This window comes from Sminthopsis crassicaudata, chromosome 2 (genome assembly GCF_048593235.1).
Source record: "Sminthopsis crassicaudata isolate SCR6 chromosome 2, ASM4859323v1, whole genome shotgun sequence".
NCBI lineage: Eukaryota > Metazoa > Chordata > Mammalia > Dasyuromorphia > Dasyuridae > Sminthopsis > Sminthopsis crassicaudata.
The window spans coordinates 546227396-546247985 of record NC_133618.1 but is presented as its reverse complement, the minus strand read 5'-3'; the positions used below and the strand labels follow the sequence as shown (position 1 = coordinate 546247985).

The window sequence follows — 20590 nt, the reverse complement described above, 5'->3', positions numbered from 1 at the left end:
TCTAGTCTGGTCCCTTTATTTTGGATGAGGAACTTGAGGTCTAGGTGACAAATATTAAAAGTAAAATTTGAAGTCAAGTCCTGTAATACGAACCAATTTTTTTTCCACATAACAATGAATTCTTCTTCATAACACTGAAATCTTCAAAAATAGATTTTTAGTAAAATTGCTTGCATCTTCTTTAGATAATATATATATATATATAATATAATAATACTGTAGTGTTTAATCTAAGAACCAGGAGATCTGCAGTTAAGTCCTGGCTTCCCTACTAGCTCTGTGATTCATTTCCATGGAAGTAAGTAATTTAAAATTTGGAATTACCCTCAGAAGTCTGCTTTTGGCTGACTTCAAGTTTAGAGGATCCATAGAAAGAAGGTTGCTTCAATCCTACTCCATCCACAAGGATTCTATTAGTTAATTCAACAATGGTTTGGAGTATAGTGCTAGACACTAGGTTCAGGTAACTTTTGGGCTTTCCAAGGAATATTAGTTTGGTGTCTTAAGTAGACTGAAGAACTCCTAGTGAAATAGATTTTCATGGTGGTTGCTGGGTAGAAAAGCCCTAGTTCTAACAGGGGGCCTTCAAAAGTGTGAGATGATTCAGACAGAGGTTGACAATGCACAAAAGTCTAAACAGAAGCATTGTTGTATTAGAAACCCAAGTTCATTGCTTCAGGTGAGTCTTATCCTGGGGTGGATAGCTTTGTTCAGCAGCTTTGGCTACTGAGTTTTCTAACTTTTCTTTTCTTCCACGATGGAGCCAGTGTCAGTCTATAAAACACATTTAAGCATCTATATCAATTCCATTCAACAGCAAATATTTATTAAGCACTTTCTCTGTAGCAGTTAGTGACACTAATATGTACACATACACACAACATCTTTGGCCCCTGACTTCAAAGAACTTATATTCAACCAAAGGATCACAGGCATCTGGAGTCTTTTTTTTTTTTTTTTTTAGATCAATATTTCAGATGGGATATTTTGCTAAGAGGAGCAAGGGGGTAGACACAAGCTGTTGGCTCTGATACAACTCCTTGTGTGGCCTCAAGCAAGTCACTTACACCGCCTCCATTTCCCCAGTCCATAAAATGGGAATAACACTTACCTCCCAGGCAGGTTGTGAGGATTAATGAACGTTTGTAAAGCTCTTTGAAGATGAAAAGCACTACATAAATGCTAAGCTTTAGGAAGCTTGGCAAATGATTCTTGGCAAGGATCAGGACGCTGTGTCCTTACTCTCCCTAGCAGGTTCTACCACAAGGGAAGAAAGATTCACAGTACTGTAATTTGCATTTGCTAACTAGGTGTTTTTTACTTAGTTGGCTCCCCAGATCCCTAATAGAGAAACAAACAGATCCACAAGCCATATTATCTGACCCAATGTGTGAAAAAATTCTAAGTATTCACAAGACAGCTAGTTTTAATCAGTGGAAACACGAGTCTTTTTTACATCAAGAACCTGCCACCACAATGCTAGACAAAAACCATAAGGAAAAATGCATTCTTTTCAATTGTGAGATATAGGCATTACATATGTACCCAATCCTCTTTCATACCTAATCTGATTGGCTCTTTGATAAAGAAAGGTTCTATTCAAATGTTAAAACATCACTCCTTTTCTTCTCAGTGTCTAAAGTTACTTTTTTGATCATTTCCTTCTTTTATTTTTTTCTCAAGAGAAATTTATTATTCAAATATATGTAAAGATAGTTTCCAACATTCATTTTTGTAAGACTTTGTGTTCCACATTTTTCTCCCTCTGTCCCTTATGTCCTTAATCCCCCAAACAGCAAGCAATATGATGTAGGTTAAACAGGTGTAATCCTGTTAAACATATTTTCATCTCTATCATGTCATGCAAGAAAAATAAAACCAAAAGGGGAAGAAAAAAAAAACATAAGAAAAAACAAACAAAAAAGGCAAAAATACTATCTTTTGATCCACAATCAGTTTCCACAGTTTTCTTTTTGCATGCAGAAGGCATTTTCCATCCAAAGTCTATTGGAATCACTGCATTGTTGAGAACCAAGTTCATCACAATTGATTATCACATATTCTTGCTATTACTGTGTACAATGTTCACTTCACTTAGCATCAGCTCATGTAAGTCTTTCCAGGCTTTTCAGGAATCAGCCTGCTCATCATTTCTTATAGAATAATAATATTCTATTACATTCATAAACTACAGCTTATTCAGCCATTTCCCAAATGATGGGCATCCACTCAATTTCCAATTCCTTGCCATAAAGTCACATCTTAAAGGTCAGTTTTACCTATTTTTAACCTATTGTTATTAATAATAATCACAATATTATTAAGAAACTTACAGTCATCATGGTTTGCTTTGTTTTTAAAGTTGGGTTGTTTGCTTTGGAAAGAAATCTTGAAGAAACAGCATTTGCAATATTGTCTAAGGGCAAATTTTGATCAGCTAAAATCTTACAATTTTTCCTTATCTACTTTATATATATTTTTAAAAGTCACCAAAGTTTGCAACACAAAGCCAAAACATGGCTTTGAATCTCAATGGCTTTAAATCTCACAGGGTGAAATGGATGAGCATTTTTGTACAACAAATCACTAAAGAATGAGGCTAGCTGGACATATTTTTTGCGGCTACATGTCTTTTTATGAATAAACAGTTGTTCTTTCCATGGGAACAGATTATTAGTCCTCTAAAACATATGTTGCTACTTTTACTAGACTGTTTCACTTAGAACTAACTGACCCACACTCCTTGAAATCTCTGTAATTTTATCAACAACCACAGATGAAGACATTTAGAACATCTCCTTAGTCCCAGATAGGCAGATCAAGAAGCCAAAAGAGGAGAGAGATTTTTCATGCAGATGCAAGAATGGATGACCTTCAGTATTTTAATAGTGTGAATTTTTGGTCTTTCAAGTCATTTTTGGCTTGCAATTCTCTCTAGAACTATCTTTGCCTTTGATTTTCCAGGTGAATGAATGCTATTATGCTAAACCAAGAGAGTACTATAACAATAGGAAAGAAAAAAATTTTTTAAAAGCTTCACTTTTATCTTTTCCAGTAAGCAGCAGCCTACTTTGGCAAGGAGAATCAACTAACCAATTAACAAGTATAAATGTGCTATCTCTTTTATGTAAATGGCATACCATTGACCATTAGCAAGATACATAATACAAATAGTATTAATCCTACAGTTAGAGTTGATATGGGTTGATTACATTTGTGTGTTTAAGAAAAAAATCTCAGTAGCATAATTTCCATTTAATTGTTGGCCAAAACATAGAGCAAAGGTAATAGGATATTTGGTCTCCTATTAAGATGGAGAATATTCTCTTAAAATGCTTAAGGTAATTCTCTTCATTTTATGTTTCTTGAAGATTTTCCTTAGCCCTAGAATCAGAATCAAGAAAGGGAAACATAACAAGATGTTCTTTCAAGTTCCTCAGAAGTTAGTCATATTTCATATCACCAAGAAAATGCAATCTATTATCTTTCATTAAGTACCCAGGATACGTATATGTGTGTGAGTGTGAGTGTGAGTGTGTGTGTGTGTGTATGTGTATGAGAGAGAGGGGAGAGGGAGGACAGAAAGAGAAACAGAGAGAAAGACACAGAGAGAGGTGTTTTTCTTTTCTAACCTATAGCCCTTATATGATTCTGAGCATCAGTAGAAAAAACCATACATTGTACCATACAGGTTCCCAGCATTTGTTCTAATCTCTACATATGATCATCAGTATTCCACCAGTCTTTCAGCTAATTCCTTTTTTCTTGGTTACATTTACATTAAGCCCTCATCTTGTAATAGGTAAGAACAGTGGATTTAGGACTGGGCTTTCATCACTCCATGCCAACTTTTTATAACAGACTAAAACTTCTCTAAATACAAAAAGAATTGTGTAGGTTTTATCTGTTTTTCACACAAGCAGATCTGAATTTCATGATTTCATAATTCCAATTTCATATGTTAAAAAAATTATCCCCCAGGATATCCGGTCTAAAATCAAAGGATAATTACCTGGTGATAATAGCACTCTTCGTAAAGGTATATGGGAAGCAGGCTAGCCTAATTCAATGGTTCTGAAGCTTTCTAAGATGACAGATCATTTTAGTTGGAAAAATGATACCAAAGATGCCCAATGATCTATTTCCTCCAGATTAACACCTGCTTTGCCAATGTTAAAAAAAAAAAAAAAAAAAGACATGTTTCCCTAGAAGCATTGAGAATGGGGGGTAACTTTGAATGAAAAACAATGATAATATATCCATATTACTTGGAGGTAGGGGGATAGAGAGAAAGGAGTCACTGGTTAAGTTCAATATAGTGTTCACTGGCTTACAAGTTTAGGGACTAGACTCTACTCCCAGTTAGCCCAACACCTTCTCTGGAACTTATAGTCATAGAGAGTTGCCTAGAACTCTGACAGGTTAAGGGGCTTGCCTAGTCTCCTAACACTAGTAGGTATCAGAGGGAAGTCTTAGTTTATCTTGGCTTCCAGACAGGCTCTCTATCTGCCTGATATACTTCACTGCCTCTCTAGAGGCACATGGGCTTCCCTACTCTTCAGGTCTTTAAATCTACAATATCTAAACAACACACACAGCATGTGGCAAGGCCTAAAACTTTCCAGACTTATTTTGAATCATTAAACCTTATTTTTTGAAACTTTTAAATAATACTTTACCCACAGCAAATAATTGAGCTGTGTGACAAACTAAGTTTTTCCTGACTCTCCCACTAATGAGAATGCAGTATGGGTACTCTGAACTTTCACTTTCCATTAAATATGTAATCTCAAATGAGAACTTTAAACTAAACCATGCATGGAGACATGGGGGCTAAAAGCATAGTAGGTATACAATTTTTCTTTTTTAAGTCTTAAAAATAAAAGACAGTTCCCTAAATTCATAGCTGCTCAATCCAAGTATCTTGAACCAGTTTCCTTCTATACATCACCCATTGGCTATAATCTATGTTCACAAAAGACTAATACTGATATTCATATTCATGAAAAATATCACATAGATATCACCTCTCCTTCTCCTTCCCTATTAATCTTATCTTGATTCATTTGCAGATTATATTTTGATTAAGACTTAATCAATGCTAAACATGTTTAATTATGTAATGTGCATTACTTAAAAAATTAAGCACCAGAATGAGATTGGGCATAGCCCTTGGAACGTTTCCACATTTTTGTAACCTAAGGAAGGATGAATGTAACAATGATTACAGTTAGAAATGAAAGGAATTCACAGGAATAAAGCAGAGAGCATTTAATTTTTTTTTATAATACAGACTACAAGAGATTTGACAGTTTTGGTCTTGTGATGGATGCTTCCAATAAGAAGTCAAATCATAATTATTCCAATTTAAAGGAAGACTACAGGGTTTTAGAATAACATTAGACACTTACTTCCTGAATCAAGATACACATTAGCTATCAAGTACATTTAGGCTGGTTCCTCTGAATGTGACAGGTAGTAAGAGGATGTGAACAAGAGAGTGAGGCAGAAGCTAAGTATGGGAATGGCAACATGGTTAAAGTAGAAAGACAACTGGACTAAGAATCAGTAAAACAATTCTAGAACCAGCTTTGTTACATTAAAATAGCTGTATGATTTTGTGGCAAAACTCTTAGCCTCAATTTCCTCATCTATAAAATGAAGCAAGATAAGTTGGAAGATGGAGTTTCAAAGTCTCTTCTCATTCTGAACTTTGATTGTATAATTAAAGATGATTTTAATTTATCACAAGAAAATGAAAAGATAGGATTGTTTACAGATAAAAATATCTAAAAACCAGTAGGTGTCACTGCAGTCAGGAGGAAGATGTGACAGAGAAGAGTAGTTAAAATAAACTCTGTTAAGACTTTCAATTTGTAAATACATAATTGCTATTTTCTTTAAAGAGGGAGGACAAACAACCTAAAATGTTCCTACCAAGGTTCAGTATAAAAATTTAATTAACTAAATTGCTTTTTATTTTTGGTCCTGGCATATGTATCCAGATGGCTGCTAAGTTAGAACTATTTACATATCTACCTGTAACTTTGCTTACATTTTAATACTCTGGCTTTAATAAAAACAAAGCAAATTCTTTAAAAATAATACATTTTATGATAAGAGAAAAGTAGTATTATTGTATGAATGTGAAGCAAAAAAATTTTTCTTTAAAATGAACCACTTCAAATTAAGTCAAAAGCTTTATTTACAATTATCCTATATTTGGGTTGTTAAGTTTGTTTTTTTTTTTTCCTCAAAAGTTGCAAATAATGAATTCCCTGTTGCTCTGAACCAACAGTAGTATCCATAAAGGAAGCATGAATATCACAAATCTATTCTTTTCTTTTCTTTCTTTTTTTTTTTTTTAAACAATATTTACCCTTATAAGCACTTTAGTGCTTAAAGTTCTATGATTAGGGAAGGGTTCAATTCATTGTCCAGCAATCTTCCAAACTTTCTCTTTTCCTGCTTCTATTACATCTTTTCTTACTTTATTGAAAAAAATAAGCTCCCCTTTTTTCAATCAAATCAATTAATCAAACATTTGTTAAGTATCTACTATGTGTCAGGCACAGTGCTAAATGCCAGTGATACAAAAAGAGGCAAAATATGGTACTTGCCCTCAGGGAGCTTACAATCTAAAGGGGAAAACAAATAAATAAAAATAAACATGCTATTTATAGGTTAAATAGGAGATAATTAACAAAAGAAAGGCCCTAAGTACTCTTCTATAATATTTTCCATTATCTCATTTTTTAATCTCTTTTGAAAACATGGTCCTTCATTTCACCAAAATTTTCTTTTCTACTTGTACTTTTGATTGCTTATCCTTACCTCCCCTCTCTTCTTTGGCAGAATGCCTCCACAATCATCCAATTGTCTTCCAATCCTCCAACTGTCCACAATCCTCCAATACTCAATCTCTCTGTCTTCTGACTCATTTTCTGTTTCCTACAAAGAGGCCCTGGTCAAATTCATCCTTTTTAAAACCTTCATTTGTTCCTACTATCCCCTTAAACTAATATCCTCTTTCTCTTCTTGCTTTCACAGCTAAACCCTCTTAAAAAAAGAAAGAAAGAAAGAAAGAAAGAAAGAAAGAAAGAAAGAAAGAAAGAAAGAAAGAAAGAAAGAAAGAAAGAAAGAAAGAAAGAAAGAAAGAAAGAAAGAAAGAAAGAAAGAAAGAAAGAAAGAAAGAAAGAAAGAAAGAAAGAAAGAAAGAAAGAAAGAAAGAAAGAAAGAAAGAAAGAAAGAAAGAAAGAAAGAAAGAAAGAAAGAAAGAAAGAAAAGCAAGAAAAAAAAAAGATTCTGCATCCACTTCTTCTCCTATACTTCTCAACCCCTGATAATCTGAAATCTAAAATCATTCAACTGAAACTACTGTCTAAAGATACCCAGTGATCTAATTGCCAAACCCATTGGCCTTGTCTTAATCATCCTCCTGGACTTTTCTACAACATGTCACTGGGGACCAACTGTCCATGTCCTGAATTCTTCTGTTTCGTTTTTTTGGTTTGTTTTTTTTTTTTTTTTTTAAATCAACACTGCTCTATCTTGCTTAACTGTTTGTCTGCTGTTTGTTCCTTCTTAGTCTTCTTTGCTGTATATAATGTCTCATCCGCTAATCATGATTGTATCCAAGACTCTTTTCTCTCTTTATATTCTTTCAGGCATTTTATCATCTTTTCTAGATTTGATTATTCCTTGCAAAAGGCTCTAGCATCTATATATATTCTGACCTAGTATTTTTCCTAATCTTTCTTCATCAGAAACCACCTACTGAATTTTCTGAAAGAGATGTAAGTATCTGAATAATAATAATCATTATTAATTATTATTAATAATAATTATTATCATAATAAGTATCTGAAATATAATATATTTAATATGTCCCAAATCGATCTTTTCTCATTAAAACACTATTCCTCTCAACTTCCCCATGACCATTGGGGGTGCCCTACCCCAATCCTTGCATCCTACTTTTACAAATCTCATAGGTTGTCAAATCTTGTTAGGCACTAAGCTGGGCTGTGGGAATACAAATACAAGCAGAAGACATTTCCAAAAAGAGAATTTAAATGTGAAAAACTCTGCAAGCACTGTAGAGAAAGTCCAACAAAGTTAAGAGTATCACCTGTAGAGGAATAAATCCACCATCCACTCAGCTGCCAAGTGATAATCCTAAAGTATGAGTTTGAACGTGTCACTTTCTTGCTCATAAGCTTCAATGGTTTCATATTACCTCTAGAATTAAACATGAATGTTACTGAAAACTTCTCATAAACTGGCTTCAACATAGCCTTCATTATTCATTTCTCCCCTTTCTACTCTATTGTATAGCCAACCTAGCATCTGCTTTCCCAGTTGTGGGATCCAGGAAAGTCTCTCTGTGCCTTCGCTTTACTCATCTATAAACTGTTGGGGTTGGACTTCATGATCTCTTCTAGCTCCAGATCTCTTATCCTATTACCCATGGAATCATGGCTTTGTAAGTACCTCTCTGTGTGAGCTGGGGCAGTTCCCTTCTCTGGATCTCACTTTTTCCATTTACAAACCACAGGAACAAGAGAGTTTTGTATACAACTTCTACTCTGCCCTATACTTAGGACAACATCTACTATCTACACTGAAATGTTTATTACCAATTATTATTGAATTATCAGGCAGTTACCATTGGTTACCTACGTAAGAATATGTTCAAACTACCCATACTTGTCAGATAGTTTCAGCTACGTAGGCCCCATGGACATCAATTGACATTTCCCTGATCTCATTCCTGATGCCCTCAACTATATTTGGCAGCTGGAGAATAGTTATGACAGCCACATACCACAAGGAAGGATACAAGCTCTTCTAGTTATCTGGCCTGCCCCACCTCAAATCCAGCCTAAAGAGGGTTTGCTGTAGCATTATAGGGCAAAATGCCCCTGTTCATCTTGGTGGCTTTAAACTCTTTGAGAGTAAGGGAAAAAAAGCAGTTGCAAAGATTTGGGAAGGTTGAAAGAATAATAGATTTTGTTGTCAGAAAACCTAGGCTCAAATTCTAACTCTGCTACAATAGAATAAATATTAACAATATTTACAATATTAACAAAAAATTAACAATATTGCTAATAAGTCAACCAGATTGTATGAAGACATTGAGTGATAGGAAACCCAATACTTCCCAAGTCATCACATTTGATTTGGAGATTGCGCTAATTGTTGAGAAGTTTTTCTTCATTACATCACACCTAAATTTCCTTCTTGTCAAATGTTATAATAGGAAAAGGAATATAATAGAGAAGGGTAAAAGTTTTAGTACTGATTCAGGGTTGGATCACAATAAAGCAAGATTAAAAGAACTATGGGTTTTAATTGGGCATGTCAGGGATTTTAGAATAAAAACAAATCAAACAAGGTCATAAATAATTTAATAGTCTTGCATATTATTTACAGGAGCAGCTAGATAGCATAGGAGATAGAATGCCAGGCCGGGCATCAGGAAAATGAGTCTTCCTGTGTTCAAATGTGGCTTTAGACACTTATTAGCTATGTGACTTTGGGCAAGTCACTTTAACCCTTTTTACCTCAGTTTCCTCATCTGTAAAATGATCTGAAGAAGGAATTGGCAGTGTTTTCTTTACCAAGGAAATTTCAAATGGGATCATGAAGAGTCATATACCACTGAAAAAAATGACTGAACAATAATAATAAATTATAATTTACAGGGAAACAATCTGAAAAACTATCTCTGCAAAGAGAAATTAATGACAGCTTTCTACTCACTGCTGCTAGTACTTCTCCAGGCTGGGAGTAGGGAGGTGAAAGAAAGTAACTCCTTTTCCAGTGTCAGTCTCCTCAAATACTTGAAGATAACTATTGGTCTCTTCTTCTCCCCCCCAGGATCAACAGCCAGTTTCTTGCTTCAACTGAAACTTATAGTAGAATCTCAAGGCCCTTCATTATCCTGGGTACTCCCTACTGGAATTTCTCTAGTTCATTTGTCTCCTTCCTAAAATATGGTACCTAGTACTAAACACGATACTCTAAATAATTAAGTTTCAGGGGGAAATATCAATTTCCTCATTTTGGATACTATCCCTCTTTCATTGTAGTCTGTGGTTTATTAGTCTTTTGGGCTTGAGTCTTTAAGATGAACTATTCTCTACAAGTCTGCCTGATCGTGTACTGGCAAAAGTGATTTTTTTGAAACTTAATTTATATTTTTACTGGGTAGTAAACAGCATGCAAATATCTATGTACATACAAGATATATATGGGAGAAGGAATTGGGATGGGATAGAGGCAAAGTGCTCCTGCAGAAGGTAGGATTTCAGTTAAAGTTTTGAAGGAAGCCAGAATATCTGGTAGTAAAGGATAAAGAAGATTTCAGGTATGAAGACATGTCCTGTAGGAAAAGCCTCAAGGAGACCAGTGTGGCTGGATCTAAGAGTAGCACTACTTTATGACCAAACCTGATCATATCTACATTTAAGTAGTCAGACAAAAAGGGCAGAAACCCTTATTATGCATTACATCTCACAAGGATAAAGTGAATCTGCTCCGATCCACTCTTATCATTCAAAAATAAAACAATATTTCTACAGAAAGGAAGGACAAAGTATTTTAGTTTCCTGTTCCTGGAAAAAGCTAGTTGAGTTTATCATTTAAAGATGAACTGATTGTCTTACCACAGGATTAATGATAAAGTCAACAACAAATAGAAAAGTTCTTAAGTACTTAGGATTTTGAAAGTTTGTTTCTTCTTTTAATTCTTCAGTGAGAAACACTAGTACTTTTGAGCAGGAATATCACAATTTAGGAAGTAATGTGTAATTTATTGTCAGAATATGCTAGTTTTGCAGTCAAAAAAAACTTTGGACAGAACTCTTTCTAGTTTAGTCCTTCAACTAGTTATTTAACCCCTTAGAGCCTCATCAGCAAAATGAGGAGGATGACTAGATGGTCCCTAAGGTCCTTTCTAGTTCTAAACCTATTTTTAAAACATTTAGTTATTATTTATAGAAACATGAACTGAAATTAAATTTTATAGCACTGACCCAAATCATTTCAATTTCAGACTATGTCTACTCTTTATTTGAGTATTATTGCTCTTTTTTGGTCCTACTGCTGGGGCATTTATGGGCTCATATGATAGCAAATTTAAGGATATCAAACAGTAAATATTTATTGCATGCTTATAATGTGTGCAAGGCTTTGTTCTAGGTCAACACATCCTAAGGGGAAGAAGAAACACCAAGTGTAGTAATATGAGGAAATTAGAAATTTCCAATGTGCTTTATACATTTGGTATTACAGAAAGACAAAATATATTTCACTAAAAGGTACTTTTTTAAGGAAGGCTGCACTATTTTAGAAAATAAAATTCTAATAATATTGAACAAATCCTTTCCAATTTTTCTTTCATGGAGCTTCATGCACAGAACACATCTACTGTTGCTTTCAATATGAGCAAAGGCCACATTTAATAATGCATTATTAATAAAAACTATGTAACATATATCTTTAAATTGGCAGAAAGCCTCATCAATTAAGTAAATGTTAAATAAAAACCCTTCTATTTGAAGGCACTGGAGGACATAAAACTAGGACAAATAATTTGTTATTAAACACCTCCCCCAAATTTAGGAGCACTTGGCTTTCCACAAAGACTTAAATAAGTTTGTAGAATTCCTTTTTTAAAAGATTTTTAAAGGTGAAAAAGAAAATGAGTAACCATTCTACATTTAAGTCCTATCTTCAGCAAACATGGCTTCATATCAATTAAAAATCATTTAACATAAACTTCCTGGACACCTACTATGTGCAACTCACTGTGCTAGACACTTTTATGAACTCCAAAGATAAATATAATAAAATGATTTAGAAAGATAATAACTCATTGTGTTTTTCAGAATGTATATAACATTTCCATTAGCCTAGTAGGAAGGAAATCCAGGAACAGAATCTGGATTATATCTCTACAGTTTAAGGCCACAATTCCTAGTTTCTTGGCCAATTAGACATATACTATATTGCAAAAGCCATGATTACAGAAAAGGTCACTTGCTGCTGCCATCACTTTTGCCCCTAGTCTCTCATAAGTGGCTCCCTATAAACTAATAAGTCATAATCCCAAAGTGAATACAATAAGGAGCAAAGATAACCATAATGGCAATTCAAGAAATTACTGAACTAGTTTCTGTATACTACAGAAATTCAACTTGGTCCATCTGAACACACACAGATCAATTTCCAATATAGAAGCAATCAAATAGGTCCAATGGACTTTGATACCTTAGTACTTACATTTTTCCTTTTGGATACTTCATGTAGCATTAACAGCTATTTAAGTTCTTCTCTCCCTATCTGAAACCTATAAAAACCTTGAGAGGTAAATTGCTTTACAAGTAGCATGAATTTCCCAAAAGAAAATTAGAAAAAGGACTTTTTAAAAAGTCCTTTTCTACTTAGAAACACTAAATTGAGGACTTGGTGTTATATTTATTTAAAAAATAATGATCTCAGATTTAACAAGGTTAAGGTTATGAATGTCATTGCCAAAATTTATATTAAAACCCCCGTTGAAATCTTGTTAGCCACTAATTGAGATTTTCTACACAGAAGCATGCAAACCACATTTTCATATCTTGTAATGGGAAAGTCTTTGTCTCTTACTGAGGTATGTTAGACTTCATAGATGACAATTACTTTATGCCAGTTATTTATGAAATAATGATTGAAGTCAGTATTCTTCTGTGATTCATTTCAGATTATGTCAATCGAAGTTACCATTTGGCTGTCTTCCCAAGCAAGAGTTTCTTTTTTGCTCATCTTCATTGCAATTTCCTGTATATAACTATGCTTTAAACGTACTGATCTTGGGAGGAGTGACTGATATGAGAGAATTTGTAAGACCAAGAGAAGTGTAAAATGAGTATCTATTATATCTTGTCTATTTGGAGGCTACCCTGGAGAAGTAATATAGGAACACCAGAACTGTTTAATGTTATATACATTTTATAAAGAAGGAACTAGCAATCAAAAAGATAGCATTAATAAAAGATATTTTAAAAGTTACAAAAATGTTTTGAGAAATGGAAATTTCATGGGAATAAGAATGTGGCTTCCCAAAATGATTATTTGGGATGTGTAAGTTCTGGTTTTGAAAAATATTATCCTAATCATACTTTGTACAATCAAAAAAAATTGATGACTTAAAATTTGTCAAACACAGCCAAATTCCGATATTAGGATACATAATCAATACATCAAAATATCAAATGCTGGGCTCTGAAACAAACTGAAGTTGTTTATTATGCTACCTACAGATTTAAATTAGGAAAAAAAAATTATATGATGAAGTATTTAACGCAACCTAAAGCTAGGCCATAGGGTATTACTGAAAATAATAATCAGCATGGTTTCTGGTTTCATAGCAAGAGTAGGAGACTTGAAAGAACTCTGGTTTTGCTGCTCTTCAGAAAGGAAATTACTGAGTCACTGCATTGCCTCTTGGTTATCATTAATGTTACTCAAGCGAAAACATTGTCTCCATGAAGGCTACAGTCACTCCTTCCATACAGAACATGAATTTCCACTGGCATATCATACATTAAGTTATTGCTTTTTCAAGAGGGATTCTTTGGGCAATTAATTCTAGGCAATCAAATGCTCTTAAATGAAAAGGAAGACTGAATTCACAGAAGTAAGGCAGTAATTGCCAAGTAGGAATTTGTTCCTTGTTGATGAGTGCTGTAAATTATACTGAATTCTTTCACTCTCAGTGGCTGTAGCTTATAGTTTGCTGGTGTTAGCTCAAAGTAATGCTACTGATTTTAAAAAAGCAAGTACCTTTTTTTTTTTTTTTGGCATTTGGGAAAGTCTTGATGTGTTCGGTTTAAAGAGGCCATTTTGACGAACAGGAGCTTCAGAAGAAGAAAAAGCCCTCAGATACTCAAAACAAGTTTATATAACATATACGTATACATATATATAGCCCATAAGATTGAGAATATAAAATTTATAACATTATACTGAATATGACCTAAAATCATCAGCTGAAAAATGGTTAACAAAACTGAGGTTCACAAACAAATGTAATTAGTTACTAATGGTAAGAAATAAGAAGCAACATGACAATGGGTAAAAAGCTGGCTTTGAAGCTAGAAAGCCTCAGTTCAAATCCTGCCTGTAACATTGGATGTATGATCCTGGGGCAGACATTTAACTTTGAGCAACTCAGCTCAACTTCCATTTGGAAAAATAAAAGTGGTTCTTGAGCACTAGACAGTGGAAATATCTGTTTCAAGGAAGCAAAATGAAAGAGGGACAGTTTAAGTCATGAAATCTGGCTGAGAATTTCACGGATTTAAGTTGTACATATGTCTAGGCCTCTGATTTCCTTGGCACCGGTCTCCTTCCACTGATGCTGACAGCAAAAGCTCTATGACTTAGTAAGTGGTCTTCAAGAATTACTGTAGTTGGAAAAAAAAAAGTCGCCATCCTGTGGCCAATCAGTCATGAGCCCTTGGCTAAGCCAGTCTTCAGTCAGACAGATACTTGGTAACTAGACCTTTTCAGTTTGAGGAACCTATCAGAGCTTGCATATCCTTTCAGAACCTTCTAGTGCATTGCCACAATAAGAAATCAGAGAGGGATTAGAGGGGAATAAAATATGTGTGTTTAAGCCAAAATGCTACACTCTAGGTTATGGGTATATAAATAAAAAAAAAAATTATCACCCCCCTCCCCCCCAAACAATTCAGCTTTTCTGAATGAGTAACAGAAATCTAGAGTGGTTTTCCTTTTTCTTTCAATTTTCATTTTCAAGCAGTAACAATCATCTAGAGAATGTTAATGGACTGATATTGGTTCTTAATAGGAGAAGCTGGGTTGCATAGTGGACAGAGTGCCTGGCCTGGAGTCCAGAGAGTGGAAGAGTCAAAAGCAAATGAACAACATCATCATTTCACAATCACTTCACAAACCACAATATCTTAAGGACGCAAAAGATTAAATCATATTTAAGGTTTGAGGCCGAATTAGACACGCTTTCATCCTCCCAGAGTAGAGTTAAGAGACAAACAGAATTTCAGAGGTGGAAGGTACTTTAGTTACTAACTAGTTCAAATCATAATCAAAAATAATTTCCATTTCAACAGAACTAAATGGTTATACAGTCTCTGTTTAAATACCTCCACTAAAGGAGGACCTCCTACCTCCTAAGATAGAAAATTTCACTTCTGGAGGACTTATAATGTTAGAAGTTTTTCTTGAAACCAAACCCAATATTGTCTCTTTGAAATATCTACCTATTGTGCCAGTAATCCAAGTAGAGTCTCTTTCTTATTCCAAATGGAAGCCCTTAAAGCTGGTGGAGCAGTAGATAAAGCACTGGGTCTAGAATCTGGAAGACCTGACTTCAAACACAGCCTCAGACACTTATCAGCTATGTGACACTGGGCAAGTCACTTAACCTCTTTTTGCCTTCATTTCCCCAACTGTAAGATGCAGAGAACAATAGTACCTACCTCCAGGTAGTTGTGAAGACCATATGAAATAACATTTGTAAAAGGGCTCAGCACGGTATCTGGCATGTAGTAGATATTCTAAAAGGGCACTAGGTGGTACAGTGGATAGAGTACTAGGCCTGGAGTCAGGAAGACTCATCTTTCTGAATTAAAACTAGCCCCACACACTTATTAGCTGTGTGACCCTAGACAAATCCTTTCATCCTGTTTGCCTCAGTTTCCTCATCTGTAAAATGAGCTAGAGAAGGAAATGGCATAACTAGTCCAGTATCTTTGCCAAGAAAATCCCAAAAGGAGTCATGAAAAGCCAGACACAACTGAAAAATGACTCAACAACAACAGGTGTTATATAAATGCTTATTTCCTTCTCCTTTCTCCAGTCTTCTACTTTCCCAGCAAAGTATCTCTAGTTCCTTCAACTTTACCATCCTGATTGTCTTCCTTTGGATATTATCCATATGATCAAAGTTCTTCCTAAACTGTGCTGATAATGAATTTGCAGTCCACTAAAATCTCTAGATCTTTTTCAGATAATTTATCTTAATATTTGTACTTGTAAAGTCATTTTTTTTGAAAGCAAGTGTAAGACTTTAGACTGATCATTATAAAATTTCCTCTTGAAAGACTTAGCCCAATGTTGAAGTCCATCAAAATCAACCTGTATGGACTCTGTGTCACATCATGTCATCAACTAATTTCTGGAGACCAGCAAATACTAAGTCAAATTCATGTAACCATTTCTGAAATAATCAAGATTAGACCAATCTGGTATAGCTGAATTGCATATTTAGACTTCACAATGAAGTAAGTCATCAGAAAAGAGATTAGATTAAAGCATTACTCACACCAATACCAAATGGAAGTCAAAGGGAATAGTTTACAGACCTTTTAAAAATGAGGAATTTATAGCTCTTTCTAGTAATTTATGTATGTAGAAAATATTGTGTGGATTATTCTCTTTTTATAGTCTTCAATAGATACCTGTAATATAAGAAAAGACTATCAATTAAATTCAGCTTTTTTCCTTTTCTAGGACCCTATGAAGGAGATTTCATGGTATTTCAAAGGCAAAATCAATGAAATAATAACTATGTCTGATTTGTTTGTAAGTGAAGAAAGCAGTTAATATCATTTTGTAGATTAAGACTTCAACTCTGCCTGCATATTGATTTTTAGCATGTGCAAATTATTTGCATAAGTGATTCAATGTCCTGCCTGTTATCTTTGCGATCCTAGAGCTTTGCAGCAAAAGGAAATGTATATTGTCGAAGAGCTTTACCACTCTGACCTCAAAATAGGGTAAAGTGACAGATAAAATAGAGGAAGCAGAAGCCGATCACTTAACACAAGTGAATATGTTTGTTGGTACCCTTCTACATTCCTTAATTCCAATCTATTTGTTTGGCATAAGGGAAGTACAATTTCAGTTATGTTCTTGTTTTAGATAATACAGTTATCTGTAGATTATTTATTTTTTCTGATCTCAACAAAGGTTTCTATGAAATCTCATTAAATTTATGTTTCCTTCCTACATTGCAGATCTGTCCTGTCTTCATTTATATCAAGAAGAGAAGTAAAATGGTTTATTGCAAGCCCAGAGTACAATTGAATCAAGAAGATCAAGAATCCAAGGAAGAAAGAAAAGAAGGAAAGAAAGTGAAAAAACAAAGAAGAAAGAAAACAAAGAAAGAAACAAGGAAAAGAAGGAAAGGAAAGGGAAAAGGAAGGAAGAAAAGGAAAGGGGAAAGGGAAGGAGAAAGGGAAGGGGAAAGGAAAAAAGAAAAGGAAGGGAAAAAGGAAGGGGACAGGAAAGGGAAGGGAAAGGAAGGGGAAGGGAAGGGAACGGAAGAGAAGAGTAAGTGGAAAGGAAAGTGAAAAGGAAAGGGGAAAGGAAAAGGAGGAAGGAAAGGGAGAAGGAAAGGGGAAAGGAAAAGGAGGAAGGAAAGGGACAAGGAAAGGGGAAAGGAGGGAAAAGGGAAAAAGAAAGGGGAAAGGAAAGAGGAAAGGGAGGGGGAAAGGGAAGAAGGAAGGGAGAGAGAAATGAATTTGGCCTTAGAATATGGGCCTCATTTCCTCATTTTCAAAAGGAGGATTTTGGACTGGATAGCCTCTGAGATTCTAGTTCTAGATCTGTGCATCTGATATATGTGTATATTTAATTGGGGTGGGAGCCTAGGTAGTTGCTTATCAACAAGCCCTCAGAAATCAGAGAAGTAGCATGATACCACAATATAGGAAGAAGAGCTTTTGAAAATGGGTCTTCCTAGGAAAGCTACATGGTATAGTGAATAGAAACCCAGGAGTCAGGAGGACTTGAGATCAAGTCCAGCCTCAGACACTTAACACTTTCTAGCTATGTGGCCCTGGGCAAATCACTTAAGCGCAACTGTCTCATCAAGGAAAAAAAAAAGGAAGAAAACCAGTCTTCCTGAGGAAGGTATCTGGAGTGTGTGTCATACTGAAGTACTTTCTGATTCTCATCTTGAAGGAGAAGTCATTCTGGCTTCCTAGAAGCTGGGACACTCAAGCAGGAACTTCTAAAATCTGAGTGAGGATAGTATGAGATGGACTGCATGCCTTTTTTCCAAGGTCCAGCTAGCTTAGTTCAAAGTGGATCATCAATAAAATTGGCCACAGGACAATAAACACACAGACACACATATTGCCATAGCAACTCTTGAAGACTGCCTTATAAATCACACAGGAGATATTATCTGGTTCAGAGAAAGGTGAATGCCCATACTGATAAAATTTGAGTAGGATTTTAAAAAATCCCAAACTCCGTTGAATCTTCATAGATATGTTAATCATTTTTCCTGGGGTCAGAAGGCAGGCCAAATGTGATATAATCTTTCTACCACTGTCATCAGTTTCTACCCTTCCCCATCTATCATTTCAGGACAAAATTTAGTTTCTTCTTAAGACCAATCTGTGGGATACTCAAAAGAGGACTCATTGTTTCCATACAATATAGAAGGTGAATTACAGAACTGAAATTAAAATCTACTACTACTACTATAAGTTGGAGGGAAAGTACAAGAAGAGTTACTTTAATATTACAGCTTACAAATAATGTTTAAAATGCCAGGAAAAAAGTCTTCTTCACATGGCACTCACATATTTATTTTGCAATAAGTGGCACAGGTCATACAGGTTTAAAGTTTCTAGTACAGTAAAACCCAAAATGCAGAAATTTTCAAGCAGGGGTTTTCAATTTTCAAACCTTTCCTAAGTGCTCAATTGCTTTGCCTCAGCTGTTATTTGTATTAGAATTGTGGCACAGAATCCTAACATGGTACAAGGGTACATATGAACATCCCAATGTTTTAGCAGGACACACAACAGGGCAGCACAGAATTCTGAGTAAGTGTTCTCTAGGTTCACTTTCAGTGCTAAAATACTGAGATGACATTTTTGTTGAGAGTAAACTTAAGGAAAAAAAGAGTATATATGGGCTATAAAATGACCAATTTTCAAATGGATCATTTTACTAGTCTACTAATTATTCTCTTTGCTTTAGCTCCTCTCATTTAGACTGTTTGTAAAGTGATTTTCCTCATGACCATACTGTTCCTCTTCCTAAACTCTAGTATCTATTACTTCTATGATCACATATAAATTTGTCCATTTAGTTTTAAAAACTCTAATTACTAGCCCCAACCTACCTCTGCAGCTCCACTACTTCCCTTCCAGTACACAGATGTGCATTCAAACTGGTTTTCTCTGCTCTTCACACCTAACATTCAGTCTCCAGCCTGTTTCTTTGAATTGGACACTCTCTCATGGTTTCCAACCTCTCTTTTATAGAAGAACCCTCTTCCTTCAAGACAACTCAAGGACCATGCTTTTACAACATGCTTTTCTGACCTCCTTAACTCCTAAGTGCTTTTTCCTCCTTCCTACCCTGTATTTATCTTTTTCATATTTCTTATATATTGATGTATGTGTCTACATAATATGCATACACATAAACACACACATTTTGTTGCCTCCTTTATTGGAATATAAGCTCTATGAATAAGTTTAGTTTTATTTAAAAAAAAATTATCCTCAGTGCTTAGGACAGATCCTGAAGCACAGCAAGCACTTAATAAAGACTTGTTGGTTGATTGACTAAAAGTGTAGTTGAGCCTGCAAAATTTGGTCTTGCTCAGCACTAACGTTTAGTTCTTCCTATTTAAAGGAGTAATATTTAAATTAAGGACCATTACATCATCATCATCACTTTAAAAAAAAAAAAATCAACAATATCAAATCAAAAGAACAATGTTTCAATGTCTTGATAGATCTGGAATCTCCAAAAAAGATAGCCAGTTAATAACTAAGGCACCATTTTAAAATATCTGGGATTAATTATAGGACTAATGACCCATTAAGACTCTAATTTAAATACCAAAGCCAGCACTGAGCAATTATGGAAAAGATGATTTGAAGGAGTTTGTGTGTGCAGTAACTGGGCACAAAAACACAGAACACTAGCTATAGTTGGGGAATAGCTTTGAGGATACTAAATTCCAAAAACTCTCAGGCCATTAGTAGCCTCTAGAATCAAAATGACAAAGGGCACAACCAGTTTATTAATGATAGTTGTCTCTTTATTTGGTGTTTATTAACAAACCAGGAGGGGTGGGAAAAAAAGAAAATCACCATTAATTGTTTTGTCTCTCTCAATTCTCCCTAAAATACACACTTTTCTGATGTCCTTACAGTCCTTTAATACCCCACAGGATAAAATGAAAATTCTCACAGGGAAATAAATAAATCTTTGTGTCTATTTATAAGCAAAAGAATCTCAGAGAGCTTCCTGCTTCTCTGTCCTTTGTACCCTGTGCCCACATAATCACAAGCCAAAGCTGATGTGATAATCTCCTTGAACATACCCAACTTGCCAAGCAAATGTAATACTATTTCAATTTTTTTACATCTTTCAATACCAAGATACCTGAATGCCTGTCAGTGCCCCTAGAGCACACCAGGCAGTTACAGCTGAGGATGTTTCTTTACCTCATTCATTCTCATTTATTAAATATATTCCTTTTACTATTATTTACTACAGTCTAGACATGTTCTATATTCAT

The 20590-nt window shown here is 34.8% G+C and overlaps 1 protein-coding gene across 5 annotated transcripts in view; it reads right to left on the bottom strand.

The window, feature by feature from the left end:
* RORA (RAR related orphan receptor A) overlaps positions 1-20590 on the bottom strand; it is a 110536-nt gene that overhangs the window by 51936 nt on the left and 38010 nt on the right. Inside the window, exon 1 of one of the 5 annotated variants that reach the window (XM_074294942.1) lies at positions 6835-7103. The exons of the other annotated variants lie outside the window; for them this stretch is intronic. The gene's annotated coding sequence lies outside the window, so the exon portion shown is untranslated. Of the gene's footprint in view, positions 1-6834; positions 7104-20590 lie in introns of those variants that run through there. 5 annotated transcript variants of the gene reach the window in all.